Here is a 14,480-nt window from a genome sequence, read left to right as displayed (position 1 = left end):
GCAGAGCCAGACCTAACTTTATCTCCTGACATCGGTCTCCCAATAAAACAAATAAGCAACCTCCTTCAACAAGGACTAGGCCTATGGGGCCCATTCCCCTTGACCTCATTAGAACCAACTACTTGATTGTGCATATATTTGAAGAGTCTCTGTGCTCTAACATGACTGAAAGCCTTAAATCTATATACAAGTCGTTGGGAGATACAGAAGCTCAGTTGTCTACACTGGGGGCAGTGCCTCTGACAACTTATCCCAATCCATTGTCCACTCTATTTTCCCTCCCCCTCAAACGCAGCGCCACACCTTCCTTCATCACAACCCTGTACTGCTCTAAGTTCTTCTAATGTACAAGTCAGGGTGTTTGGGGGGATTTCAACGGGGCTGAGGGGGCTGCCAAGGTGGGAGTCAAAATCTCCCTGTTGCAACAATGAATAGTTCATCTATTTGCTTTCTGGGTGGGAGGGACTGTGATGGCTCTGCTACAGTTGCTGACTATTGTGAGGCCCCTCCTTTGGCAATACATCTTCCCCCTGCAGGCCACACCAATGTTATTGTCCTGGCCAATGACCTGCCCTTACCTCCTAATAGGTCCAAATCTTTTGACCAACTTAAAAACAAAGTCCTTCACTGGCTCCATAGAAATGCAGATTTTTCCCAGGCGGTGACCCACGGCATTTTGATGACCCATAGAGTTGCTTGGTTGGGGCTCAAGCCTAAATGTTTCACTGGTGATTGTGTTAGCATCAATCAGAAGTCAGTTTCGCATCCACGGTGGTACAATTAATCTTCACCCATTGGGTTTTTACTACAGCCACCTTAACAAAGGGACCTGGTGAGTTCCATTAGGCTTATGCTATTTTGATGTCTCTCCTGCTATCCCTACTCCTAGCCAATTTACCTTGTTTGCACAATTTCTAGACAACAACCAAATCTCACCAACTTCCCCATTTTTCCCAACTCTTTTGTTACCAGCATTCCATCGCCAACCTATGCTGCGACCAGGAATGTATCTCCTTCCCCGGTAAGCTGCCAGGTGCATCTGATATGAATAGGAACATGTCCGCATGTCCAGTAGGAGTAGCGAGGAAGTTGCTAGGCACATTTGTTACAATCCCTAAAGTATATTATAAATGATATAATAAATAAATCTTTATTTGGGTGCATATGCAACCATAAAAGATACAATCATGCAATAAAAAAGATAATTACAAATCCAAATAAAAGTTAGGGTAAAACGCAACACCTGGTCACAAGCAGTTAAAAAGAAGGAAAAAAACACAATGCAAAGGGAGCAAAGACCATTCAGTAATCAGTTTACAGGTGAGCTGTACGACTCCCGGTTTTGCTTGTTGCTTTCCGAGCAGCACCTGAGCCTGAGACTGAGCGGGCGTGCAGCTCAGTTACCGGAGGCGGTTTCCCTGCTTCCAAGCCACCCGGTATCACAGCCGCAACACTGCCGTACCGCAACTTGGAAGCGGCGGCATTCCGACACCGGCATCCCAGCACCGGCGTTCTAGCGGTGAGCTCTGGCGACGGAGCGGAGCAGAGTGATCAGAGCGGCTGCAGTGGTCCTTTAAATTTGTGTGTCTGGCGTTCGGCGTCTGGGTGTCCTGAGCTGCAGCTGCAACTGCAACTTGTAAGCCGGGCGAGTCGGGAGAGCAGGGAGAGCCTGGGGAGCCGCGGGAGCTGCCCCGCCGGCGCTCAAGGCCTGAGTCACCCGTTGCAGTCAGTCATCGGCAGAGCCGCGGCGAGCCGCCGCTGGCCCAGCAGTCAGCAGGTCGTCAGAGTCAGAGCCCAACCCCCCACAGGTGAGAGTGCTCAGGGGGGGTTCAAGCACCGCGCTTTGCTCTGCGCACCCTCGCCTCCCGCTCAAGAAGAAGACTGGTCAGAGTCCGGTCAGTGTCAGAGTCTTTTAGGGGTGAATGGTGAAGGGAGCACTGGGAGCAGTGGACAGTCTCTCCCCCACCCCCAACCAAAAACACTGCCCAAACTCTCAGCCCAGTATCCTGGTTTTGGCCTGCATGTCCTGGCTGCGATTTCTTCAGGTTGAGGGAATGGAGAAGCCCTTGGAGAAGCACTTGGAGCAGGATTCCTGTTACGGGCTTTCTTGGCCTCATTGGTCACACCGTGCAACAAACCAAAAATCAAAACCAAAAACCAATTAGAAAAAACAGAGTCCAAAGTTGAAAATTCACAGAAAACCCGCAGAACACAGTGTGCAAAGCGCAGAGTTCACCCCCCTTACTCAATTACTCAAACTCCCAATCCCCTAAAGAGTTAGAGGAAAACGGGCAAAAGAGGGCAACAAGAGGCAAAGGCCAAAGGAAACCAAAAGAAGCTGAGAAGCCTGCTATTGCCCACCTTTCGCGCATCACTCAGCGGTCAGACGCCCCATAAACGGGGGTTAATAAAAAAAAAAACTTTTTACTGCAGCAATTACCACAGTTTCTTGCAACGTTCTGTGAAGGCCTTCATCATAAGAGCTCCTCAATAGTTCTTCAATAGTTCTAACAGTTCCGCTTAGCAACAAACAACAAAAGCACTTTAAAGGGGAAGAAAAACAACAAAAAACCCTTGGAATCAAACTCAACCAATTAATCAAACAAAACAACAGCAACTAAACAATAACCATAATAGTCACAATAGTCAGACAGTTCAAATATACTAATCAGCATCATTAACCATTTCACAAAACAAAACAAAAACAAAATCTACAATCCGACCGAAAAAAGAATCAAATTACTCCAGGCGGCAGCACAGACTCATCTCACATTAAAAATAATAAATCATAAATCATAAGATAAACACCAAGCATGAGATCTGGCAAAGAAAGGCGATCTGTCACAAAAGTGATTAACAGCAGGAAAAGGAAAGGCCCGATTTTAATAGAACCAACAAAAACTCAAGCCACCACTACAACAACACTGGGCACCGAAATGATCAAACCCACAAGGATTTTGACATATTTGTGGACATCGGGAAGGTACTAAGTATATCCTCATCAAATCAAAAACGTCAAGAAAAGAACTACTCTCAACCCAAAATATATTCAAAATTCTCCTTTGTAAAAGATGCCGGAGCAGTGCTAAATCTCAGCATTAGCAATCGGTTGGGCCTCCCCTATCCTCTGCATCCGGTAATAGACACAGAGACAGCCCCACAAATGAATGCCTCAACTTCAGCAACCTCTGCGGAAACAAGGGGTGGTAAATCGTGGATCCAACACGCATTGTGGAAATAAAACCAATGGTGAACAAGATAGGAATCAAGGGACAGAATGTGACAACTGGAAAAACGGAAAAAGCTCTACTAGCAACTGCGGGAAATAGATCAAAGAAATTACTGGCGAAAACAGAGGAGGGAAGGGAGGAATAACACTCCTCCAATCAATACTTTCTTCCAAGCTGCAAATGAAGTTCTGAGTGAACCGAAGCTAGAACAAAGAGTACGGAGTGACCCACCAAATTGTAAGCCCAATGCCACCACCGTCTTGTCACAGGGATTCTGTTCTTATACAGAACTGTGCATAGAGACTTGGAACCTCAGTGAATTAGGGTGTACCAAAACTCACCTCAGTACCCAAAATCCCCTACCAGACTAGCTACAGTGTCTCGTTGGTTATCACAAACTCCCAATGCTTAGACAAACCAGAACATGGACTTAGTACACCTCAGGCAACGTGGAACACATGAACACTCTTTTGTTATACAACCATTTCAATCCAGAACAAGGAGTAAATGAGGACGCGTGCATATTTGAAATGTTTATTCACTAATGCAGTGTTCTCAAATGCAGTATCTTAGCTAATACAAGCAAACATATTATGAGAAACAAAGTAATCAGCATAGTCTCTAGTCCATAGAACACAAAAGGTGAAAGCATGGTAAAATGCTAAAACGAATAGGGTTCAGTAACACCTAATTCTCACCCTCCCTAGCTAGTATATTACATTATATCTAAGAAGGTCTCTTTGGGTTTTTAGCAGGGCGGCCCCATACCTCAAGATCCTAGTGGTAAGGGATCACATCATCTTCCACCAGCTCTCTGCACGCGAAGCACCAACAGGTGCGTTTCTATGCTCTTGTGCAAAGCAATATAAAACGCGCCTAAAGCCAGAATTTGGCCGCAGCTGCATGTATGTTATGTCTAGGAACGTGCGAAGATCAGACCTCACAACAACCACTGTGTCGAGATATCCTTGAAGGTTTCTGCACTCACTGTACAGACACAGTTCACCAAGCAAGGCTGATATCAGAGTAACAACATATTATTCTCGCATGAATCAAAACATTGTACTAGGCTCCAAGCTAAAGCAACAGCTATGTGTCATGTGCAGAAGCAGCAGAAAGGTAAAATGGCATTTAAACTCCTAATAAGCTCATGCTAAATTAACACAGCATAAAGGCAAGGTATATCTACATGAAAGTCTTAGCATCGGACTCAATAGCTCAAGATAAAACAGGAACTACACACTTAATGGAACTGAAACAATCCACAAACTCTAACACTGCAGAACTGGCAGCAAACAACTCCTCACCATCAACTAAAGGGGAATCTACCACTGCCATAGATGCAGCCTCAATGACCGCCCACAAGTTAGAGGTCTGGCAAACTCTAAATTAATAATGGAAACGGCAACAAGGGGAGCCTCAATTGGCCCAACCACGAGTAATATAGAGTGGTGGAAGAAAGGGTTAAGCGTCAATTCAGGAAACAGAGAGGGCCCAGCAATACAGTCATCCTGTTCCCCAGAGGAGACAAAAGCACTTCCGCACCTCGTCACCTCCACAAATAGCCTCCGACGGGTCCCTACCCAATCAATACTGTTCATCCCTGAATATAAATCGAAAGGTCGGGCGACACCCTCAATAGAGGGGACATTCTTCGAATACTAACCGCCATTAGTAATCTGGCAGGGATTCGATCGCAAGACTTAGTATCTGTTCAGTTTGAAACCTTCAAAAACCTCTCTGACCAGGAAGTAACAAAAACTATCTGGGTCAACCAGGAAATAAAGCAAAAATTCTTAAGGAGGAGCACCAATGCAACCTTTGAGGTCACACAACACAGCGGAGCAACCGTTTCGAAGGGTCAGGACGAAAGAGGAACGAAACCTTCAATCGACTGGTCTTGGATCTCAAGAACAATAAACAGCAGACCTGAGGCTCATTGACAGAGGGAAAAAAAATACAATAAGCTCCATGATGCTAAACTTTTGCTCCAGGAACATAAACGGCTTTGGTGCAAAAACTTAAGATAAAGGATTATTATTGTATCTTCAGCAATTTGATATAATCCTATTACAGGAAACATGGCTGTAAGATCCTTTTCACTTACAAGGCTTCAAAACATACCATCTTCAGGGACTAGAAACTCAAAATTTGGGCATTTGAAAGGCGGACTTACAATCTCTGCTTCAATCAAATCGATAAACTTGGTGAAGGAGCTATCAAGCATAAATACCGCAACAATTGGAATAAAAACAATACAGTTTCAAATATTAAGCCCCAGAAATAAAGAGGTCTTAACAATTGTCAATTCCTACATTCATCCCCACAATAAAAGAACCAGTGTAAATACCTTAGTAACTGAATTGACAAATCTCATCACTGCGGAACCATCTTCAAATTATATCGTCTCGGGGGACTTTAACATGTTCCTCACAGGAGGGATTGACCTGGATAGTCCTGCAGCAGAACGCCAAGCAGCATGGGGTATCCCAAACCAGGACGCCTGCAGATGAGGCAAGTCATCCAAAGTCTCGAGGGGCCTTCTAACCGAGCTGACGAATTTGTCTTTGGTTGCATTAAATGGGCGTTTCGCAGGAGACTGCCCACAGGCTGCCACCTTCCACACTGCCCAATGTAATACTGCAATCGATTACACTTTCACGTCTTTATCAATTTTTGGCCTAATAAAAGGGTTTAGGATCGAAAATCAGGATTACAGCGACCACCAGCCCCAAGAGTTTACACTCAATGTTCACGGAACAGCAACTACTTACCCAATGGAGGACACAAATTTAATGATAACAGCAAACCACCAGAGAATCAAATACAATACCCGTGATCCAGAACAACTCCAGACCCTCGCAAAAAAAAGATGGGAGGAAAGCAAGCAGTTAAGCACCAGCTATTTAATAGCATGGGAGAACTTCATGGATAGCTTCAACCCAACCAAGTCAAAAAACAAGTCAACAAGTCCCGCCCTGGGCACCGCACCCAAACCGACAGACCATGCACGCAACCTGGGCTTCATCCTGGACTCCTCCCTCTCCATGACCAGGCAAGTCAACAACGTCTCCTCGGCATGCTTCAACATCCTACGCATGCTACGGAAGATCTTCTGGTGGATCCCCACCGAGACCAGGAAGACCGTCACCCAGGCCCTCGTCACTAGCCGACTGGACTACGGCAACGCCCTCTACGCCGGTACCACCGCCAAGCTCCAGAAGAGACTCCAGCGGATCCTGAACGCCTCAGCCAGACTCATCCTCGACATCCCACGAACCAGCCACATCTCCGGACATCTGAGAGACCTTCACTGGCTCCCCGTCAACAAAAGAATCACCTTCCGCCTCCTCACCCACGCACACAAAGCCCTACACGACCAAGGCCCGAGCTACCTCAACAGCCGAATCAACTTCTACGCTCCCAAACGCCACCTCCGATCAGCCAACCACGCCCTCGCCGCCGTCCCCCGCATCCGAAGAGCGACTACAGGAGGAAGGTCCTTGGCCGCCAAGACCTGGAACTCCCTCCCGACCGACCTGCGCCTGACCCAAGACCACCTCTCCTTCAGGAAGAAGCTGAAGACCTGGCTGTTCGAGCAGTAACGGCACCCCCCCCACCCCCAGCGCCTTGAGACCCTACGGGTATGTAGCGCGCTCTATAAATGTCATTGATTGATTGATTGAACAGAAGGATTAGTAAGACCAAAAAATACCGGGCCGCCTCATGCAAGCAGGCACAAAGTGAAAGATTCCACCTCTCACGACATCAGGATGCCAAACTAAGGGAGTTAAAAACCAACATCAACAGGGGAATACGCAGTCTTCGTATACATGGCCCAGTTGATAACATCCAGTCCGAATTAAGGAGTTTTACGCCACACAGGAAAAAAATAATCTGGCTCGCCAAAAAAGAAAGGGACGAATCAATATGGGCTAAACTGACATACAACGCAAAAAACAACTACAGTGCCAGGTTTTGGCAGACCATGACTCTTGGAAAGGATCCATTATTTCACCGATCCACAAAAAGGGCGCCATGTCAGACCCAAAAAACTATAGGCTCATTGCTTTAATCGACATTGAAGCCAAATTCTATGCAGGGCTCTTACTAAATTAACTTACAGTTTGGGCTCCCAGAAAAAAAAACTAGGGGCATATTATCATGAAACTCGATACATTATCGCCGCTTTTATCGGCAGGAAACTGCCGATAAAATGGCGATAATGGGCTTGATAATATGCTCAATGGAATTCCAATCGAAACCCATGTTAGATGTCTTCACATCTAACATGGGCTTCGATTGGAATTCCATAGAGCATATATCCAAGCCCATTATCGCTGCTTTATCGACAGTTTCCTGCCGATAAAAGCGTCGATAATGTATCATACTTTCTTGATAATAGGCCCCCCAATTACCATCAATCAAACTGGCTTTTAGGAAGGTCTGGGGACTTCAACAAATATTCTCGCCCTTTCTCTTCTGTCTGACGCCTCCAAAAAAATCAACAAAACGCTATTCGTCTGCTTTATCGACTATAAGCCAGCTTTTGACAGCGTCGATAGGGGGATACTTTGGGCCAAACTACCGAGGTGGGGAATTCCCACAAACCTTCTAAACCAGCTAATCCTGCTTCACTCCGAAACTTGGGTCCAGATTAAAGTCGGAGCGGAAGATACCCTGTCTAGGAAAATTCCAACTACCAAAGGGTCGAAGCAGGGTTGTGTCTTGGCCCCAACCTTGTTCAACCTTTTTGTCTCTGACCTCTCCACCGAGCTGGACAAGTGTAACCATCATGCCCCGAACCTGGGGGGCTTAACCCTATCGAACCTCTTGTACGCAGATGACCTGCTACTAATCAGCCGTACCCCAATCGGCTTCCAGCATATGATAAACACCACAAGTACCTTCGCTGAAAAAAATGGGCTGACCATAAATCTGGAAAAATCTAAAGTAATGGTATTAAACCAAGGCCCCAACAAACCCTACCCGGGATGGTCAATGAACAATCGGCTGCTGGTGCCAACAGAGGAGTACAAGTATTTGGGAATCATATTTGAGAGAAATGGCTCATTTTCCAAACAGAAAGCATCCATCAAAGGCAGAGGGACCATACTGGCAGTTGCTTTAAAAAACATAAAGCAAAAAATAACCGGCCCTAGCCTTCTCCCTTTGCTAGAAGTGCTTTGAACGCGGCTGCTACTCTCGATCACTTATGGAAGTGAAGCAATGAGAGGAAGAGATTAGACTTCTTTGGACACAGTGGTTGCCAAGGCCCTAAGAATAATATTCAATCTTCCACAATTTACCTCACCAGTTCAAATAAGATTAGAGTTCGGACTGCAAAAGCAGCAAATCTCACGGAAAGGGCCTACGCCAAATGATGGTTTAAAATAAAGGGGGCCGAGCTGGGCACATTGAATTCACACCTGTGGTTGGAAATCTCAAGGAGAAATGATAGCCCAGTGATGAGATACCTTCATTAAGCTGCTAGCTTTACAGGACCTATGGGACTCCTGCTCATCTCAGAAAAACTTCAAGGTCCTGGTAAAAAATCTGTAAAGATTGTATCTCTCGCAGAAGATAAAGCTGCCCTTAGCAGGAGGGCCCACGGCTGGTTCGTAATCCAGAGCACATGTCAACAAAGCCCCAATTATACTTAGGAACAGGTTTTTCAAGAATAACAAAAGAACGGTTCCTTCATCTGAGGCTGGGAATCTTACCAGCAAAGCCCCACCTTCCTCCATGGAAACAAACAATCTCCTCTAATTGCTGTAGACTGTGTGGAGATCTAAACGAAGACATAATACATCTACTATGCATCTGCAATGGCTTGAAAGCGGAAAGGCGTCAGTTTCTAAAACAGCTCCTGATTGCAAGTCAGGTTCGATCTTGCAGGGAGGCGGTAAAGGCCTGTTTTGAGGGCAGTAATATCCGCCTGTCTTGCAGCCTTGTTCGGTTTATGAGGGAAGTAAACGTAAAGTTAAGTCTGGAAGATCCACAAGTTACCAGTCTTTATGCTACGCCAGCTTGTTTATGAGACAAGCATAACAGCCCCCACCATTAGGGCTTTGATTAGATCTAAGAATACTTCCTTGGTTGCCAAGCTGTCCGCAGTTAGCATGGGCCGGCTTCGAGTTCATCGACCTTTGTATTCTCCATAAGCATCGCTTCACGGGGTGCATCCATCCACGAGAACAAGCCCAATGATGAACTATCTTACTAACTATGATGAACTACCTTACCTACTAGTTTTTATTCCCCTGCAATTTTATAGAATTACAACATTTTTGTAATCTTTTAGCATTATTTAATTGTGAAGCTACATTATGTGAATTAATGTTTTACTTGTTTGCGAAGGTTTTAATTAATCATGCAATAAAGTCATTAGGCGAGCCCGTCTGCGCCCGTCCGCTCCAGGATCGCGACAGGTGCAGGACTTGCTGGCCAAAATCTCCCCCAGTTTGTGTATACAGCAGATGAGCTTAGAAAGCTTAGTCAGCTAAAGAAGTGTCCCTGCCAAATACCTATGGAGCACATTTGGGGTCCATTTTCCTGTAGATTATGCTCCTGGTCAACGCTTGCGTCTCCATCCGAGACTCCATCGTTGGCGTACACTACTCTTCACGATCAACCCAGTCTCAAAGGAGGGCTTATAAATGCCTGATCAATGGGCAGCCACAGTGAGGACATCAAGGAATTGATTTGGTTACACAAACTCGATTTCCTTTTCATAACTGAGACCTGGCTTAACCAGTGGAGCAATCCTGATCTGTCTATTGCTATACCACCTGATTACAATATCTTCAGGGCGGGCTGACCAAGGGGTAGAGGAGGTGGTGTTGCTATAATTATTAGAAGCGCCCTGAAGTGCCATACTTTCAGTCTTACCCATCTTAAATGTGCCAAAAGTATGTGTTTCTCTATTAGGATTAACGCCTCTTTGTGTTACACAGGAGGTCTAATATACCGCCCTCCAGGCAGTCCGACCGTTTTCCTCGAATCACTGGGCGAAGCTCTGGGACAGCTGCTTGTGAGTTATCCCTATTTCACACTCCTCGTAGATTTTAATTTACAATTAGAATCCAAATCGAATCCACAGGTTTCAAACTTCCTCCAGACACTCGAAATATTTGGCCTGTCTCAAAAAGTAACTAATGTGACTCATCAAGCTGGTCATACGCTTGACGGGATATGTTCTAACTTTCTGCATTTAGTTCCTCATGCACCAATCCCTCAAATCTGGACTGATCACTGTTTTATTCCATTTGAAGTAAACATGGGTTACGCTCAGAAAATGGTAAAAAACATTCCCCCTGCCTCCACCAGCCAAAACTGGGCCCTGATTGCGAAAAATAGTCAGCTTAAGGCTTCAGCCCAGTCACAGGTCCCTAGCTTCTCCGGTGATGTCGCGCAAGATTCCAAAATTTTCCATACTTGGATGCAGTTGACAACCAACAATCTGGCCCCACTTAAACCTTCTGCTAAAAATAAGGAGAAATCCAATAAGATGAGTGCCCCGTGGTATACGAAGTCCCTAGCTGAAGCGCATCTCCAGTGTAAAAAAGGGGAAAGAAACTGGAGGAAAATTATGACCCAACTGCAAAAAGCCTCTACAAAAAATACAGGAACATTTATTTTGCAAACATTAAATTTGCCAAAATGGATTATTACTCAAAACTCATTCAGGAAGCCCACCAAAGACCGAAAACTGTCTTTCTATAGTAAAATCTTTCACCTATCTGACAATTTTGAAACAAGAAATCCCTCCATCTCAAATCTTCTGCGATCAGTTCGCCAATTACTTTGATGACAAAATAAAACGATTACAGGAAGATTTTCCATCCACTGCGCACTCCAGTAGAGCGAGTATAAGTGGTCCCGTTCCTTCCTTGCCGTATACCATCGGCATGTTTAAGCCTGTTACCCTCGCACAAACACATGAAGTCATCATGTCCTGTAAATCAGGATCTCCATCTGATGCCTGTCCGCCCTTCATTCTTCACCAGATAGTTGAGGTAGTAAACCCTATAATAAATCAAATAGTGAATGAATCACTTAGCTCCGGGATCGTTCCTCGGATTGGAAAAAAGCCATAGTGAAACCCCTGATGAAAAAGCAAAATAAAAGCCATTCAGATCTTTCTAACCTTCGTCCCAAATCTCTGCTCCCAGTTCTTGGTAAAATTACCGAGTACATGGTCCACCAAGAACTGTCAAACTTTGTGGAAACTCACAATATCTTACACTCTCATCAATCAGGCTTTCGTCCAAAGCACTCCACGGAGACTGCCCTTATGGAACTAACGGATGCCGTTAAAAATGTACAGGATGAAAGGAAGAACGCCGCCCTGACTCTTCTTGATTTATCAGCGGCATTCGATACCATCTCCTCGATAGGCTGAGACTAATTGGAATAACAGATGGGGCTCTAAACTGGATAAGATCTTTCCTGTCAGAGAGAACCCAAACTATTGACTTGGGGCCTTTTCGCTCGAAAGAGAAGAGTGTCACCTCAGGAGTTCCTCAGGGCTCCATCCTGAGTCCCCTACTCTTTAATATTTATATGGCGCCCCTCATCTATTTAATTGAATCCTATGGGATAATGGTAACATCATATGCTGATGATACCCAACTGATTGTATCCCTGGACAAAAATTCCAGATTGGCCGAACAAAATTTCCAGAATTGTCTTACGGATGTCTTTCAATGGATGAATGACAATTGCCTTAAATGCAACTCTGGAAAAACAGAAATATTGCCCATTGGGAAAAACGTCAACTTCAGCCCCAACGAATGGTGGTCAAACGGAGCCACCCCGCCTCCAAGTTCAGTTGAAACGGCCAGGAATCTGGGCATTCTTTTTGATTCTTTGCTATCTTTTGACCACCAAGTAAGGAGTTTAGCAGGTAGTTGTTTTAATATCATCAAATCATTGAATTTTTTTTTTGATTTTTGAGTTTAGAAAGTCTGTGGCTGTGGCCCTTATACTTTCCCGCCTTGACTATTGTAATGGTCTAATGGCTAGAGTAAAAAAACTGAAATTAAAAAAACTACAAAGTGTCCAACACGCAGCGGCCCGCCAGGTACTGAAACTGCCCAGAAATTCCTCGGCTTCTGCGGCCCTCAGGAAACTACACTGGCTACCCCTCCATAAAAGGATTCTTTTCAAAATCTTGTTCACCTCTTTCAGAGCATTAAACAACATCGGCCCTACGTATCTCTCAAAAAGATACTCGTGCTACTGTCCCACCAGAGTTCTGGGATCAGCAGGCTGTAACCTAGCTAACATCCCCACCTCTCACTACAGAACTAAAGGGGGTAAAACCCTTACCGTCCTGGCTTCCAAGGCTTGGAATGGGATGCCAAGGGAGTTAAGGCTACTTTGATTGAGAAGTTTCTTTCCGTAATCAACTTAAAACCTGGCTTTTTAATCTGTCAGATGCTTATGTATTGGCTGCCATCTAACTCTCAGTTCTGTTGAATTCCTCTCCCCATAGTGCCAGGATGCTCCTTTCGGAGCGGCAGTTCGCGCTTTACAAATTCCAAAATAACATTAACATTATTATTATTATTATTATTACTATTATTATTATTATTATTATTATTATTATTATCATTCAGTAATCAATCGAGTCTAGAGAGTCTTGATCTGAAGGTGGTCCGCAAAAAGTTTATTATTACAAAAAGTATGTGATCATTAGGCAAAAGCTGCAGGTACATAAGCTCCACTCTTTTTCAAAGTTCATGGGGGCGCACCAAATAGAAGTCCAAAAAATGTAAGTAGAAAAATATTTTCTTTATTTATCTTTGTCCATTAAAATACAGATCATCAGTTGGTATACAATGAATTCAGCCAACGCGTTTCACTCCCTACCAAGGAGTTTCTTCAGGGCACTGCAGTTCTTTATATACTTTTTGTTCAGATATTTTCGTGTTTCCAAAGCTAATTTCTTGGTCATCCGTTTGGTTATTTCTGTATCTTTCTATTCTTTTATTTATGCAGTCTAAATGTTCCCTTATTTTTTCTTTATTTTTTCACGTTTCCAAAACTTAGTTGTTCTCGCCCAAAAAGTAGATTCAGGGAATCAGGATTCTTCTCATCCCTGTTCGTGTTTGTGCACGATCGTTGCGTTACTGACTGTATTTTTCGGCCAGCCATGCCGACACGCTAACAACTACGCCGAAAAATATAGTCAGTAACGCAACGATCGTGCACAAACACGAACAGGGATGAGAAGAATCCTGATTCCCTGAATCTACTTTTTGGGCGAGAACAACTAAGTTTTGGAAACGTGAAAAAATAAAGAAAAAATAAGGCAACATTTAGACTGCATAAATAAAAGAATAGAAAGATACAGAAATAACCAAACGGATGACCAAGAAATTAGCCTTGGAAACATGAAAATATCTGAACAAAAAGTATATATAGAACTGCAGTGCCCTGAAGAAACTCCTTGGTAGGGAGTGAAACGCGTTGGCTGAATTCATTGTATACCAACTGATGATCTGTATTTTAATGGACAAAGATAAATAAAGAAAATATTTTTCTACTTACATTTTTTGGACTTCTATTTGGTGCGCCCCCATGAACTTTGAAAAAATTGTTTATTTGATCTGGAGAGCACAGTGACGCCAAACAGCAGCTGGCGTTGGGTTAGGCAGCACAAGAAAACACATATGAATATATGACAGACTTTGGAACTGGATTATAGGTGCGGCATTGTAGGGTCCGCTGTTGTTTTTTCGTACAAACATAAGCTCCACTCTTTCTTACCTTAACTCAAATGTTACTAACTAAAATGGGAAGAAGAAACAGCCTCCTAGGATAGCTAAAATATTAACATACATGGGGGAAATGTAGGGTATCCTGTTTAGACCTAGAGTGCAGACACAGGGTCCTCTCACATTTGGGAAAACAAAACCAGCGGGGACGCCAGAAGATGATGAAGCTGCTTAAACCTAAAACGAGTTACTAAAAACATGTCACTTGCACTAGTAAGGATAGAGCGATCCCTTTCCCTGCTCTGGACTGACATAAGCAAGGTATGCCCCCTCACTGCTGGTTTCACAAGCTCGGTGATCAAGGGTGTGTTTGAAGAGCAATTATTTTACTGTGTTAAGGTCCTGGGGCCTTACTGAGTAATGTATAAGGAAACTATCTGCCCTGCCTAAAGCAATGAGGGACCCTTTAATGTACTGTAACCAGGGGATTTTGAGAGCATGATCTAGTGAGAGGCAGTTTGATATG

This window comes from Lissotriton vulgaris, chromosome 3_1, assembly GCF_964263255.1.
Source record: "Lissotriton vulgaris chromosome 3_1, aLisVul1.2, whole genome shotgun sequence".
Classification (NCBI taxonomy): Eukaryota; Metazoa; Chordata; class Amphibia; order Caudata; family Salamandridae; genus Lissotriton; species Lissotriton vulgaris.
The sequence above is the reverse complement of the archived record's forward strand: the minus strand, read 5'-3'. Positions refer to the sequence as shown.